This window comes from Haemaphysalis longicornis, unplaced genomic scaffold, assembly GCF_048455015.1.
Source record: "Haemaphysalis longicornis isolate Haplotype H1 unplaced genomic scaffold, Haemaphysalis longicornis Haplotype H1 scaffold_14, whole genome shotgun sequence".
NCBI classification, from domain to species: domain Eukaryota; kingdom Metazoa; phylum Arthropoda; class Arachnida; order Ixodida; family Ixodidae; genus Haemaphysalis; species Haemaphysalis longicornis.
The window spans coordinates 27,172,197-27,189,229 of record NW_027526245.1 but is presented as its reverse complement, the minus strand read 5'-3'; the positions used below and the strand labels follow the sequence as shown (position 1 = coordinate 27,189,229).

At 46.0% G+C, this 17,033-nt stretch overlaps 1 protein-coding gene across 1 annotated transcript in view; it reads left to right on the top strand.

Moving 5' to 3' along the window:
- Positions 1-17,033, top strand: part of LOC144165217 (uncharacterized) — a 270,867-nt gene that overhangs the window by 227,604 nt on the left and 26,230 nt on the right. The gene's annotated exons all lie outside the window — the stretch shown is intronic.

Here is a 17,033-nt window from a genome sequence, read left to right as displayed (position 1 = left end):
AAGGGTTAAGCGCATTGGAAACGTAGCGTTAAAGAAATTAGTTCGAAAGGATCTTGCATGCTGTCTGCTGTTGATAATCGGCTTATACTGCACACTCAGTGAAGGGCGTTATTCTCGCAGCTCAGCTAATGATCTGCATCTGCAGGACAGAATGGCTCAATAATTTTTAGAGAATTATTTCCCTTCACTGTACTATCCATGAGATTCACCGGTCTTGCGAAGAGCTGTGAAGGTCGTTTGCTCCGTCAATGAATAATCAGTTGCAGTCAAGATCTTTCTTTGAAGCGCAGGTATGTCTTCAAGCGGCAGTTTCCGATTTTGCCTCTTCTACCACCGCCAGTTGTTCCACTTTCAGGAACTCGGCTGAGTGCTCAACACTAACACAAAACACTCCGGTTCTATCAACAGATTTGCCATCGCCAAAAGCGTCGCCGCCCAAAGTGTTTGCACCACGCTACACTTCAACGCGACGGGGCATATTCGTGTGCTTAATTCGCATTCTTAGCAGAAGAGGCATATCAGCAGATGAGAGCTTTGGCGCCACTCTGTCTGCTCAGGTCATTTGGGAGGTTCAGGAAGGATCCGCCACCATCTCCGAAGGACCGTTCGATTAAATCTGTGTCACATAAAATTTCTTGAATCCCTGCGGTTAAATATCTGCCGAAGGTTCTCGTCAGCAAACGTTGTCATATTCCAGATGGAATGAAGTCATACAGCGTCCAAAAGTACAAGAGCGCTCCCGAACTTCAGTGGACGTTGAGCGTTGCTTTTTTCGCACACAATTACCGACTGAAAGGGGGTGCAACTTAAAGCAGCAAATCATTGGCATTGGTGTCGTTTTTCATGGCCTTCAATCCTTTGTTTTGGTGGTGAGTCCCATTGAATTTCCCATCAATTTTAAAATAGCAAATCTTGTGCGGCCTATTTTCCCGAATAAAAAAAATTTATTTGCCCCAGCACACGATTTGTCCGCGGTTTCACTGCAAGTAATACAAAAAAATGTGATAAATATGCTTCTGAAGTTAAGCTGAACGGAGCCTATATATGCCTAAACGAGAGTATTTAGTGCCTATACATGCCTAAATGTCTATTTTCAGTGCCTATTATAGGCGCCTAAAACCTGGATTTTTCTTGCCTTACGTCCCGGGCTGTAATCATACATATTTCACGAGGTGCCGATTAGGACGGCTGTTGCGAGGCTTTTGCGTAAGAAGGTCAAGATGTGCTCTTTGCTCTCGTTTTGCGTGACTTCAAGTCGGCGTCGAAGAAAGACCACTTGCACAAAGCCGCCGCCGCCCTCCGTGACCTAATAACAGCGGCAGCGGTACCACCAGCGGCCGTCAGTGGCGCCAGCTGCTGCCATTAACGGATTCCGAATTGGCTGCGCGTGAAAGCGGCCCTGCGACCAGATACCCCGTCGCTTTTGTAACCGCGAGCATAGGGCCATTGCCTGAAAAGAGACTGACCCGCCCAACTTTGGAAAATTGCGCCCCGCTTGCGAACTTTCCACGACCATCTTTAGCGGGTGCGCAGGCGGGGCTAGTTCATAAACTGCTAAACAAAACGAACTCTTCAAAGTGAAGCGAATGACCTTACCTTTTTTGCACCAGAATCAGTTTTCTTCTTTTTTACGGGGCTCTTTTTGTAATGAGCGATCTCTTGCTTAAGACCAGGCTGCAAGCTCAACGTACAACTTGTCTTAAGTAGCACTGAAAACTTTTGCTGCCTTTTTACCGGTAGCAGACCTCTACGTAATTTTTTCCACTTTTTAACGCGTATACAAAATTTTGATATTTGGAGAAGATTAGAATTTGTAGAATATGCCCACCTAAATAAGCTGCCATTTCCCGCGCCACGCCTTGGCGGTCGCGGTACCCCCACACCCATTAAAATACCGTGAAATGAAATTGAGGCCTCTTTGGAATGGGACGCATCAGAATATTGCGAGATGAGAAAGCTGTGATACGAAGAAACCAATCAAGGCCCAAGCCGATGGGGAAACTTCGCAAGGGCTACTAAGACGTTGCCAAACTTCAGCACGCAGAAAATTTTGCAATTCGCAAAGACAGACTGGAACAAGCTTTCTGGGGAAAGAGAAATTACTTCGTGTACTTGCGGAAAAATTGCGTTTTTTGTCTCCTCCGCGAGATCTGTTAAAGCAATAAAATGTGCAAAAAGATGTTTCGCATTTAATACCATAGAATAAAACATCCAGTGGCACCCGTTGGTCCATCAGGTTCAACGTTGAAAAATTACGATTGTGAGGTACGCGGAGAAGTGGAGAGAAACAAATTATTATTTTAATCTCGCTTCAGAGGGAAAGGGATCTTCGTCCTCACATGAACCTCGCCAATACGACGGCGGTTAAGGTGCCGTTAGGGAGCTCGTCTCTGAATCACCTGTGTACCTGAATGGTTGCGCAGTGCAAGAGCAAGGACACGAGACAGCCGTTGTCTGCGTCTGCCTTGTCTCCTCCTTTGCGCTCTCGCCTTTTGAGTTGCGCGATCGTGTCAACCACGAATCACCATCTCGCCCAAGCTTCCACTACGTCGTTCTTATAATAGCCTTGACGTGGATGTCGTCCCAGCATAATTTTCTCTTGAACTCGTCGTAACCGGGCGCAGAATAAACATTTGTGATGCCTGGTATTCGCAAGTTGCTGGATTGTGGGGTTTAACACGCCGACGCAACGCAGGCGATGAGGTGCGCTGTAATGGAGGGCTCCTGATTAATTTTGACCACCTGGGGATCTTTAGCGTGCGCCGAAATCTCGTACACACGGGCGTTTTTGCTTTTCGCCTCCATCGAAAAAGCGGCCGCCGCAGCCGGGAATCGAACCCGCGACCTCGTGCTCAGCAGCGCAACGCCTTAGCCACTGAGCCACCTCGGCGAGTTATTCGCAAGTTGCTGGGATCACGAAAATTAATCCGGAGCGCTCCACTACGGCGCTCCTTATCGCCTGGGTAGCGTCGGCGCATTAAACCTCATAATCCCAATCAATCAAGTTGCCTAGAACCTATAGTCGGATGTATAGTGCACGGCATGTGTGTGAGTCATCGTCGTCATCGCCATCGTCGCAATAATAATAATAATAATAATAATAATAATAATAATAATAATAATAATAATAATAATAATAATATTATTATTATTATTATTGTTCCAAGCTGTTTGAGACAGCGCTGTACAAATTACTGTCAAGTTCTGCACAGAATTCTCTTGTAAGTAACCAGCACGGCTTTATATCAGGAAGGTCGACAACAACTAATCTCTCCTGCTTTATGGAGCAGGCCTCGGCAGCCATTTCTGAGAGGGGCCAGCTCGACGTTGTCTACTGTGATCTGAGCAAAGCATTTGACGTTGTCTGCCACACGCTGTTACTTAAAAAGCTTTTACAGGTAGGAATTGATACACCACTCGTGGCATTGTTGGGTAGTTATCTAGATAACCGGTTTAGTTTCGTTAGCGTTAACGGGCAGACGTCTGCTCTGTACAGATCAACAAGCGGTGTGCCTCAAGGCTCCGTGTTGGGGCTCTCTTGTTCTCCATTTTTGTTAATGATGTGTCAGCCCCAATTAAGATGTCTTCTTTCCTTCTTTACGCTGACGACATTAAAATTTTCAGACGGATTGAGTCCATTAATGACTGCCTTGCCCTGGAGCAAGATATATCCTCATTTTCCAGGTGGTGCTCAGACAATAGATTAAATCTTAACTCTACAAAAACAAAGGTCATGTCTTAGAGCAGGAAAACGAACCGCACTTTATTTTGCTACAGTATTAACGGCGGTTACTTGTCTAGAGTTGAAGAGATCAGAGACCTCGGCGTGCTTTTCGACAGTGCCTTAACTTTCTCACCTCATGTCACTCAACTTACTAGGCGGGCGCTACGCTCTCTTGGGGCTGTATGCAGGTTTTCTCGAGAATTCCGGTTTCCTTCTTCATTCCTAAAACTATTCAGAACGCTTTGTATTCCGCAACTAGAATATGCTTCTGTCGTTTGGAATGGAACCTGTAGTTCCAACTGTCAACGTATAGAGCGTGTACAAACCAAATTTTCATCAATATTTAGGCATCGTTTTCCTTCGGAGCCTATCCCTATAACTGTTTCTCTAAGTTCCCGGCGGACCCACTCAGACCTTCTTTTCATGTACAAATTGCTTCATGGTATTATTTTATGCCCGGAACTACTTGAATCAATCAGTTTTCGCGTTCCACAAAAAGCTACAAGGCTCGCCCACCCTTTTAAAGCAGCTGGAGCTCTCAGCACACGTTCTCCTCTTCAAAGGATGCAGCATCTGCATAATGTTCACTCCGAGAAGCTCGATATCTTTCAGCGTCCTCTTCGGGAGTTTTTGGCCGGGTTGTCAGCTCTGACACACTAGGTTCATCTTGGCAGTGCTCTTTTTCTTCACTTATCGTCTTGACGTGTGCATTGACTTCACCGAGCTTGTTCTTGTTCCTGGTTATTCATGTATTGTGCTGATACTGCGACTGTAATTATCGTAGAATTTTTCTTTTTCTGCCGTTTTTATCATTAAAAGTTGCCATATTCACTTCATGCGTCCATTTGAAACTGAAAATGTACGCTTCCAGAATCTTGTAAAAACTTTCTTCTTTTCACTCACCCTTCCGTATAGTTACGCTTATTGTAAGATGTCTTCTTGCAATTGACCAGACATTACAGTTTCTATTGATTGTGTAATGTTGCCTAAAATTACACTATGGCATTTTTACTCTTCTGTGAAGTTGTAGTTTCTTCTTATTTTTTGCTCACTCACTGTTCTTGTACCAGCTGTTGATGCATTTCATTGCTGTCTTATACCTTTTCTGTGCGCCAGCACGACTTGATTGTGTAAAGTCGGTTGGATTGCACTATTTTATTTCTAAATCTTCTTTGCCGTTTTTTGTAGGTCTTTCTTTCTTTTCTTTTTTTTTTGCTCACTGAGTGTTTATTAGTAAATTGTTGATGTACTACAGTGCTGCATTTTCCCCTCTGAGTGCTCCAGCACGAAGGCCTCCGCTGTTCCTGGGCACTATAATAAACATTGATTGATTGATTGATTGATTGATTGATTGAATAATCACAGTCGTTATCATCAGCGTGCTTGTGCGCAGTATAGGGCTAAGACTCCACCTTGTTTACCATCTGTCCCTGATTTGCGATGTCCTAGTCCTTTCGTTGTCTTCGAATATTCTAATTTCTTCCCTCCATTGACTTCATATTCTTCCCGTACATGCATTCCCGTCTCTCCAAAGCCACTGTCTCTGCCTGCTGGCCCACCGCTTGTGAGGTTTCCGCATCACGTGCCCAGCCCAAGGACACCACCTGCGCCTCCATTCGAGCTGTGGCATCTCCCACCGGTCTCTGTTCCACGAAACGGGATACTCGTTTCCACTTCCTGAGCTGTTACGTCTATTCTCCATCTTTTCATGGTTCAGAGAGCTGACCAAAAGCGTCCTCCAAGGCCATTAGCATGGCGCCAGGTTTCCGTTCTATGCGTCATCACGAACTATTGTGAAACGAAACGACATTGTTCGTTAAACATACGCATTCACCGCAGCCAGCTATGCCCAAGGACGCGGGTTCGATTCCCGGTCGCGGCGGGCGCTTTTCTGATGAAGGCAAAAAGCGAAAACGCCCGTGTGTTCGTGATTGCGGCGCACGTTAAAGATCCCCAGATGGCCAAATTAATCCGGAACTTTCCATTCCGGCGTGCCTCATCGCCTGTGTAGCGTCAGCGCGTTAAACCTGATAATCAACCAATCGTTGCCAGCTATATATAGCACCGCTAAAAATCAGCGTGGAATTTATCCTGCACTCAAAAACATCCTTTAAAAATCTCACAATATTAAAACAAAAAATTGAATACCATAACGCTTAACAAATAGCACCTGAACTCGGTCAAACTAAGGACATTATATTGTTACTAGCTTAGGTATATAATAAACACAAAGGGGGAAGTTCAGTTGCTTCTCCCTTTTTGCCCTCTGGGTGAGGGCAGTTTTCGCATACACCCCACGCCGCTGGAATTAAACCTGTAATGGGGTCAAAGCAACAGTTACTCCGAAATTTGGCGACAAACGCATACACGTGACCGTTAGTCGCTCTGAGCACATTGCAGAATGGCGGGGATTTTTGTTTCATGCGCGAACCTTTAGTATTTTGCGCATCGTTTTCGCATTTCCGGTTTGGCGTTTTAAGCATAAAATTCTTATGGCTCGGTTTTAGCGTAAGTCGGAAGGAAGCAATTGGCGGTGGACAAAGTGGCTGTCAGGTGACCGGCCCAGTTTATTTTGACGAATGGCGATAAAAACTCCCAGTCCGAAAATTGGCGCATACGAGAATGTGGCAACAGATGGAGCATGCCGGCGCGTACTCCGCTTGCGCGATAGTGTGGTTTACAGGCGTGGTGCGTCTGTTCTGTCAGCGTATTAACTGGTTCTCAGTTTATGATCGCGTCCCTAATTTTTTGCGAGGAATCTTGTGGCAAGCGGAGGAAGAATTGGCGGACATCGCCCATGCCCAGTCACGTCTTAACTACGAAACACAATGCGCCGTATAGCGTTGCGTGTGCGGTAATTACGGATCAGTAAATCCACGACATCGTTTTCGCGATGGCTCTGTTCCGCGTCATCAGCCAACGCTAAGTGCTATGCAGCCTTTCCTTGTCTAGTCATTTTGTGATTTCCAAAGGGAGGAAGACGAGACAGAAGCAGTCTGAATACACGCACCAACAAAAACGAGTCGTCACTAGAGAGGGAGAGGGAGAGGGAGGGAGAGAGAGGGGGAGATAGATAGATAGATAGATAGATAGATAGATAGATAGATAGATAGATAGAGAGAGAGAGAGAGAGAGAGAGAGAGAGAGAGAGAGAGAGAGAAAGAGAAAGAGAAAGAGAGAGAGAGAGAGAGAGAGAAGGCTCTTCATTAGGGACAGGCGTAGAGGTCTGCCATCATGTCGCCTACACGCTTGTCTATGAAGATGGGGAAGAATAAAGGCCCAAAATTGAGTAAGGCAGGGGGAAAGTGGAAGCGTGACAAGATGGGAACAGGGGAGAAAAGCAGTTAGCAGGTGACGTGGCCGCTACTCCTCATATTCATGTGCTATCGCATAATGCAAAAGTAGTGGTACCAGTAATAGTACTTTTAATACGGAACGGGTGCACCCCTGGTTCAATTAGGGGGAATCGGTGATTGGGAACGGGAGTGATAGTCAATGAAGGCGAAAGAATATGAGCTTCTACCGAGAAAGTTCTTCGTGGCCACAGTCAATTTGTCTTTTTTTCACACACCTATCAGTCTTCGACCATGGTTCAATCTCGGAGGTCGCAATGGAAAAAGAAGATTGCAGTACGATCAGCTGCTTGCGCAGGGTGATTGCGCTGAATAAAAAGAACCAAAACGCTTGTGACAAAGTGGGAGCCTCGCAAAGCGCAATACCTAGTCTGCGAAATTCCTCTTTCGTGTATCAAATTGTGTACGTAGGCCAGACGAGCCGACTCGTCTTTGAGAGAATGCGAAAAGATCCTCCTAAAAGCCACGTGGTTGGCTTTTGCCTTAAGTGCTACTTTACTTCACTGTTCGATAAGCGCGAGACCATGAAAGGAGGCCGACACAAAACAGGGCGAAAAAGTCACGCGGAAATGCTAAGGCTGAAATGATTTGGCTAAAGCTTTTCTTTGTACTTAAAGTCGCTCCCATAAAACAAGTCCCACTTCTCTGCGAAGTTTCTGTTTCTTTTTTTGTTGCGTGCAGTTTCGCAATTTGTACTGCTGTTTCGTCACACACTTTGTCTGGGACGATAAACATTTGGATTCTAGTTACCGCTTCCCTCTGCTTTCAATTGCCTTGTTTGTCAAAAGCAACGAGCCCTGGCTTTTTACGGCACGTTGTTTTACGGCGTATGTAATAACTTAACCGGACAAGCACAACCTTCCGCCCATATAATTTGTCGTAAAGCCTGAAACGTGTTGGCTAGCATTTCTAAACCTAATGTTTTTGTAGTTTTGGGACATTACTGGCTCACCCGAATGAACCTGACGGGCAACAAAGTAACGCAGAGAATGCAATAAAAAAATCACTTGAACTCCGAAGTACAAACTGCCGAATAAACGTTGCAGGTGCTCTGCTGTGCACAAACATTGTACATACCTTGGCGTACTCCTGGCACATTGGGCGTTGGGTGGAACACAGCAAACGAAAACAACAAAAACGTACGTCTTAATTCGCCTTCAGTGTTACAGAAAAACGCATTTACGACATCGCGCTTTATTATGTTAATTCAAGCATCTGCCAGCAAAGGTGCAATGCGCCCTACCGGAATTTGATTATATCCTTCCATAAGACGCCATTAGTTCCTATAACAAGGTGTCTACGGAGCCCCCTTAAATACGGCTCCCATACTGTCCACAAACGCTGTGCTGCAAAGACGTTTTTATGGGTGACTTAAGCTGTCCGGTGTGAGAGCCTAAATACTCGCGGGTATCATAATGTATACCCGATAATCCCCTGCGTAACACTATAAATATAACAACCTATAACATCTCATGTAACCTTATGAAACGCTAAAACCGGTCCTATTTAGCGTGAGCTTCCTTACCATGCCGAAGTGAATGCAAAGAAAACATTCTTTCGCGGGCTATAGAAGAGGCCTGAGGTGAAGACATTAATTGTCATGGTTTTTTATTAACGGAATTTTAATATGCGCCATATTCTTGACCCTGAAGCGCTGCAGACGGAGAAGCGGGTTTCTCCGTTGAGTACGCGTAGCAGAGCTGTTGAAGCTTTTATTTGCGCCGTCGAGCGTTACCAGGAAAGTTACTTACCCCGTTTCTAGCTGTGTAATTACTCCAACTGCGCTGAGGTGACGCCCCAAAGCAGTCGTTTCAAAAGCGAAGGCCACACCCGATTCACTAGGTTCTCCTTGAGTCAGCTTCATACTGATCGGGGTGCAGTAGTGCAGTGGTTCCATTTCCGTCTCGTATTCCTGGGTACTCTGGTTCGAATACCACGCGGCGCATAATTTACGCAATTCAGTCTGCGACTCCACAACTTAAATTCTTTAAAGGAGTTTCAGTGACATGTGCGGCATCATTAGGACCAATCGTTCATGTTGAGCAGTCGGCCATTCTCTGCGCCGTCCATCCGTTATTCTGTGTATCACTCGTCGGCCGTTTCGTTTTCCACGGACGTCGAATTTTCGACCAACATGTGGAGCTAGCCCTTTCGAACGAATATTCCCGATATTAAGGCGAGCAAATGAAGCAGAGGCGCCTACCAAACCGCTTACTGCTTGGTTTGGTCTCTGTGATTGCACGGAGCCTTCTCGGTGCGATTCTCGGCCGGCAACCAAACCGGCCTCCAGGAACTATGACCGCGCGGTTGTCACACAAGCATCCGATTCGTTTCGCCGAACCACTTTAATGCTACTCTGCAGTTAGCGAGCTGATAACTGCATTTACAGTGTTCCCTAGTATTGCGTCTATGCCGGCGTTGCTTAGCGCGAGAAGTTTTAAATTTTTTTTCGTTCCCTTGAATAAACAAGCGCATTTTAGCGCTTGAATGGAGCTGAGTAAGGTGTCAAGGATTGGTTCTTTCAAACTATAGAAGGCCGCATTTTATCGTCACGGCCAAAATAACACTTTCTATGTTTTTATACCTGTGCTACGTGGGCGTTTCAAAGGCTTTGTCAAGCCCGTTGAACCAATCGTCTATTGAATTCCCCATTGGAAATGCACAGGCCGCGCTCATACGTGACCACTCAGTTGTCAATTTGAAACTGCTCTGTAGCAGAGGCATTTCATATGTCTACAGTAGGAAAATAGACACAAAATTTGGCATTATTTGGTCTGCTTGCAGTATCGAACAGTATGCTTAATAATGAACTCAACACGAAGATAAGGTAAACTCCTTGCAAGGGCTGCTTGTGTCCTCGCCCTTTGGGTTTAAGAAACAAGTGGCTAAAAATACACCCACCGTCCAAGATTCCCCCTACACCACTACCAAACGTGGCTGTTCGAACGCCCCTGACTGCTTCAAGCCCTAATAGAAAATATAAGCACAAAAACAGCCGGATTTCTCATTTCTCTCAGCACTGTGGATGCGCCACCTTGACGTATTACTCCTGCTTTCGGCACTGGAGATGCTTTGCTGTCGGCCGCAGCTTCGTTGTTTCGTGAAGGGCGTTAAGAAGGATCGTGCTGGCGATCCTTCTTCTCTTCATCAACACAACGACCAGAATTCTACAACTAGAGACCCAGTAATGATTGCAGCAATTAAAACTTGGAGCGAACAAATTTAGCGCATCCGACTCGGAGGCATCGCGACGTGCAGAGAGGACAAGACGGCGGCGGCTTCCCTTCCATGCGCCGCCGCTTTCTCTTTCGGCGCACGTTTCTTCTCGGCTAAGTGCTTTCGCAGCGATCACCGTTAATTACAGCGGCTAATTTGAATTCCACGCAGCACCGGTGCAAGGTGCTAGAAGTCGGCATCAATTAGGCCAACTGGAGCCGAGCCTTCAGCTGCAAACGGCAGTTTGCGGTTGATGAGCATCCCTCCCTAGAGTGATTAAAATTGTCGCGATGCTGCTAGTTCGGCGAAGTTAGTCAGACGACCGCACTACGGTGGATCTAATTCACACAAAAAACCCCGTATGGCTCGACATGCTGAAGTTGCGCCACTCTCTAACTTTACGTACAGCGGTATAAAAGATCGCTTTTCTGTCCAAGCCATGACTCATCTGTTTAGTATATCTTAAGGTACACTACCTTATTTTTCAGCAGTCAGTGCGCAATGCCTACTGCAGTGGCAGGAGGTAGAGGGACGTAATACCATCTAGAAGCGAACTCTCACCGATTTGAGTTAGAACCGATATTCTTTCAGAGAAACAGTAATTAGCTAGCGTCGTGTTCAAGCGGCATCAGTTTCGGCTCGCACAGAGGTAAGCTACTGCTGCAAAAAAAAAAAAAACAGTTTGCTTCGACAAGCGAAGAAAAACGCGGTACGTACTGATAACATGTGGTATTGTTTCGGGGACAGAGGTATATCGGCGCGATAAGTGCAGCGAGAACTGAGGCGCCCGGCAAGACGAACCCGGCAGGGGGAGCAAGACACCGATGATGATAATGACTGGAAAGTGAGGATGATTGCAGTGAGTCACCCTGCAAGATTTTCCACCTTAGATGACGCGTCCTAATCGCGAGAAGCATAACCGCGCCTAGTAACATAACTGTCAGCACGCAGAAAGCGTTTCTTCCCAATTGCAGCATTACACCTAAGCCATCGTAGCCAGTTGGCATTTATCTGGACCAATTGCTATCATGACGTTTGTAATGGTTAGCTTGGTCCATAAGAAAGGTACAGTAGGCTACAAGAAGTATACAGTGCTTTTGAGAAGGCGACACTGATGGAAAACGTGCTAAGTATTAAGACACCATCCGAACTGCTGTACCGTTTGCAAAGCCAAGTTGCACCTTCATCATTTCGCCTACCTGCTGCGAAGTGGTTTTCCTCCTTTCTGCTTGGAGTCACCGATTCAGATATCTAAAACAGCCATCAGACTCTTCAAAGGAACGTCGGAGGGCGCATAATGCCTGGCTTTTGTGCGGAACATTCATACTCAAAACCATTGGCTTCCAGAGCTAATTCGATCTTCGGGTTCCCCTGAGAAGCGACACCGAATTGCGAAACGCGGTCTGCGGGCGGAGTGAGGCGTTTTGGTGAGATTAGAATGAATCCAACGCAAGGCGTGGGTTTTGCGTGGGCCGCCCTTCGCGTGCTCTCTTCCGCGTCCACGAAGGATATCTCGAAGGGCTCAATTCGTATGCGGAAGAGGCGGTTTCGGCGTTTTGGTGGATGCGTATATGGAAAAGAGTGGACGAAGCGAAGTACACCATCTGCGAAGAAGGGGAGGCAGCTGCATTCGCTTATAAGAATGGAAAGGAACAGATTTCTAACCTTACTTGGCTAGGTGGACAAAAGCGTGCCAGAGGCCGGCGTCCGCAAACAACGTGAAGCCGTATAGAAGACTTCGGCAAGGTTCACTTCTGTTACAAATTAGCAACCACTCTAGCACGGATTTCGACACATTGCCCACAAATTGAACTTGGTTGCATTAAGTGCGGGAGTCTTAGCCAGGGCTAAATTACTTCCAAAAGTCTACCCCGAGTACAGAACAGCTGTGTACTCGGATGAAGCCCCATAAACTCGACTTCGACGAGTGGTCGCACTAAACGAGCGGTCTTTAGTCTGCCTCAGAGAGACGTCTGCCATGCCAAGCACAGGCGTCGCTTTCCCCACCAACCGCTAGGCCGTTTTCAGAAGCTACCCAGCTGAGACAGCCTCCGAGGTGCCACGGCGCGTGCTGAGCACAAGTGTTCCCTGTCAAGTTGTCCTCCCTCCACTCTGACTCCACTCTCTCGGGCAACAATTGCAACGCCCACGATCTGGCCGGCGAACTCAGTAACCAGGCTCAGGAGGACACGGATTGCTTCACCTCAATCGTAACCTACAATAGATATACGTACTACTAGAATCTAGATAAATGAGCATAGACCACCGAAACAATCTGTTCAAGAGACGGAAAAATACGATCAAAAGGCTTCAACCTGACACGTTTACAAACCCCTTATGGTTAAAACTGCGTTCTCACGGGACCAAAGTTCAGGGTTGACAGCTTTGCAGGCCCACCCTACCACCCTATATATGTATATATATAAATATATAAATAAATAAATAAATGAATATATATATATATATATATATATATATATATATATATATATATATATATATATATATATATATATGACAGAAATAAGAATTGGCAGTCAGGAACACCTCGGAAAGCAAAGGGGAGGATGTAGTAGCTCAAGATAAATAATTTGGAAAATAAGAATTGCAATACGAAGGATATCTCCGAGTAGTCCGAGTGGCGCTGGCTACCACCCCCAAGCGCAGGAAATAAAAACACCTGAACATAAATAACCCAGAAAGTGGAGGCTAAAGTAGCCCCGCCGGTAGCGTAGTGGTTATCGCACCAGACCGGTATTCTGGAGGTCGTGGGTACGGATCCCACCTGGCGGGCATTTTTTCTCCACTTTCTTATTTTCCAAATTCTTTATCTTGAGCTACTACATCCTCCCTTTTGCTTTCCGAGGTCTTCTTGACTGCCAATGACGTATGATTTCTTTTAAAGAGGGCGCACTGTAGCGCAACTTCCTCCTCTCTCTACACGCACCTATAAAAGCGTTCTGCAGTGTACTGTAAATGTTACTCCGATGAAGACTGGACCACCAGTCGAAACGTTAGTAAACATGTTTGTTTTTGTTTTTTGAGACTTGCGTCGGACTCTACTTTTTGATATATATATATATATATATATATATATATATATATATATATACAGGAAGAAATGCCGGCAGTCTACAACGCCAAATAAGGCATAGGGGAATGGTTAGAATATTTTTTTACCGTTAGTGACGTTGCATTATTATTTATTATTATTAATTACGTGATAAAGAAAGAAAGAAAAACACGCGCCCAGAGTGGGGACCGAACCCACGCCTTTCACTTAGATCTCGAATGCCTTACCAATTCGGCTATCTGGGCGACTGTGTTCCGCTTCACTTTCTGGTGTATTTATATATACTACAACTGTATCTGACGCTTGAAGGTGGTAGCCAGCGCCACTCAGACTACACGGGGAGAAGGGGACCTTCTTTTCAACCCCCGGGGCGTGACGCGAACGTCTACAGCCTGTCATAAGCGGGTAACTGGCGGGAAACCCTCTTATGCTACCTTGGCATCAAGGCTGCCAGAACCGAGGCCCTCGCTAAGCTTTCGCATGATAATAGGGTTTGTAAATGAGGGGCTCGTTAGAAATACAGGAAGAAATGCCGGCAGTCTACAACGCCAAAGACGGCATAGGGGAATGGTTAGAATATTTTTTTACCGTTAGTGACGTTACATTATTATTTATTATTATTAATTACGTGATAAAGAAAGAAAGAAAAACACGCGCCCAGAGTGGGGACCGAACCCACGCCTTTCGATTAGATCTCGAATGCCTTACCAATTCGGCTATCTGGGCAGTGTGTTCCGCTTCACTTTCTGGTGTATTTATATATACTACAACTGTATCTGACGCTTGAGGGTGGTAGCCAGCGCCACTCAGACTACACGGGGAGAAGGGGACCTTCTTTTCAACCCCCGGGGCGTGACGCGAACGTCTACAGCCTGTCATAAGCGGGTAACTGGCGGGAGACCCTCTTATGCTACCTTGGCATCAAGGCTGCCAGAACCGAGGCCCTCGCTAAGCTTTCGCATGATAATAGGGTTTGTAAATGAGGGGCTCGTTAGAAATACAGGAAGAAATGCCGGTAGTCTACAACGCCAAAGAAGGCATAGGGGAATGGTTAGAATATTTTTTTACCGTTAGTGACGTTACATTATTATTTATTATTATTAATTACGTGATAAAGAAAGAAAGAAAAACACGCGCCCAGAGTGGGGACCGAACCCACGCCTTTCGATTAGATCTCGAATGCCTTACCAATTCGGCTATCTGGGCGACTGTGTTCCGCTTCACTTTCTGGTGTATTTATATACACTACAACTGTATCTGACGCTTGAGGGTGGTAGCCAGCGCCACTCAGACTACACGGGGAGAAGGGGACCTTCTTTTCAACCTCCGGGGCGTGACGCGAACGTCTACAGCCTGTCATAAGCGGGTAACTGACGGGAAACCCTTTTATGCTACCTTGGCGTCAAGGCTGCCAGAACCGAGGCCCTCGCTAAGCTTTCGCATGATAATAGGGTTTGTAAATGAGGGGCTCGTTAGAAATACAGGAAGAAATGCCGGCAGTCTACAACGCCAAAGAAGGCATAGGGGAATGGTTAGAATATTTTTTTACCGTTAGTGACGTTACATTATTATTTATTATTATTAATTACGTGATAAAGAAAGAAAGAAAAACACGCGCCCAGAGTGGGGACCGAACCCACGCCTTTCGATTAGATCTCGAATGCCTTACCAATTCGGCTATCTGGGCGACTGTGTTCCGCTTCACTTTCTGGTGTATTTATATACACTACAACTGTATCTGACGCTTGAGGGTGGTAGCCAGCGCCACTCAGACTACACGGGGAGAAGGGGACCTTCTTTTCAACCTCCGGGGCGTGACGCGAACGTCTACAGCCTGTCATAAGCGGGTAACTGGCGGGAAACCCTTTTATGCTACCTTGGCGTCAAGGCTGCCAGAACCGAGGCCCTCGCTAAGCTTTCGCATGATAATAGGGTTTGTAAATGAGGGGCTCGTTAGAAATACAGGAAGAAATGCCGGCAGTATACAACGCCAAAGAAGGCATAGGGGAATGGTTAGAGTATTTTTTTACCGTTAGTGACGTTACATTATTATTTATTATTATTAATTACGTGATAAAGAAAGAAAGAAAAACACGCGCCCAGAGTGGGGACCGAACCCACGCCTTTCGATTAGATCTCGAATGCCTTACCAATTCGGCTATCTGGGCGACTGTGTTCGGCTTCACTTTCTGGTGTATTAATATATACTACAACTGTATCTGACGCTTGAGGGTGGTAGCCAGCGCCACTCAGACTACACGGGGAGAAGGGGACCTTCTTTTCAACCCCCGGGGCGTGACGCGAACGTCTACAGCCTGTCATAAGCGGGTAACTGGCGGGAAACCCTCTTATGCTACCTTGACATCAATGCTGCCAGAACCGAGGCCCTCGCTAAGCTTTCGCATGATAATAGGGTTTGTAAATGAGGGGCTCGTTAGAAATACAGGAAGAAATGCCGGCAGTCTACAACGCCAAAGAAGGCATAGGGGAATGGTTGGAATATTTTTTACCGTTAGTGACGTTACATTATTATTTATTATTATTAATTACGTGATAAAGAAAGAAAGAAAAACACGCGCCCAGAGTGGGGACCGAACCCACGCCTTTCGATTAGATCTCGAATGCCTTACCAATTCGGCTATCTGGGCGACTGTGTTCCGCTTCACTTTCTGGTGTATTTATATATACTACAACTGTATCTGACGCTTGAGGGTGGTAGCCGGCGCCACTCAGACTACACGGGGAGAAGGGGACCTTCTTTTCAACCCCCGGGGCGTGACGCGAACGTCTACAGCCTGTCATAAGCGGGTAACTGGCGGGAAACCCTCTTATGCTACCTTGGCATCAAGGCTGCCAGAACCGAGGCCCTCGCTAAGCTTTCGCATGATAATAGGGTTTGTAAATGAGGGGCTCGTTAGAAATACAGGAAGAAATGCCGGCAGTCTACAACGCCAAAGAAGGCATAGGGGTGTGGTTGCTCTTTTTTTGCTACAGTTAATGGAGTTTACATTTTTTTTAAATATACGAAAGAAAGAAAGAAAGAAAAACACGCGCCCAGAGTGGGGATCGCGCCCACGCCTTTCGATTAGATCTCGAATGCCTTACCAATTCGGCTATTTGGGCGACTGTGTGCTCGTTCACTTTCTGGGCTATTTATATTTACTAGAAGTGTATCTGACTCTCGAGGGTCGTAGCCAGCGCCACTCTGAATACACGGGAAGAAATATATATATATATATATATATATATATATATATATATATATATATATATAGGTAAAAGATTAGAACAACTTTGCGGTTAACTTGTTTATTATAAATTAGTCCGACAGTTTCGGAAGTGGAACTTCCTTCCTCAGGGACAATCCCACAATATTTCTATATATATATATATATATATATATATAAATAAGGGTTGGCAGCCAAGAAAACCTCGGAAAGCAAAGGGAAGGTTGTGGTAGGTCATTGAAATTGAAACAGATAAAGAATTTGGAAAGAAAGAACGCGGAGAAAAAATGCCCGCCAGGTGGGATCCGAACCCACGACCTCCAGAATACCGGTCTCGTGTGATAACCACTACGCTACCGGCAGGGCGATCCCCCCCCCCCCCCCGCTTTGTGGGGTATTTATGTCAATGTAATTTTTTTCCTTTGCTGCTCTGACTTGTT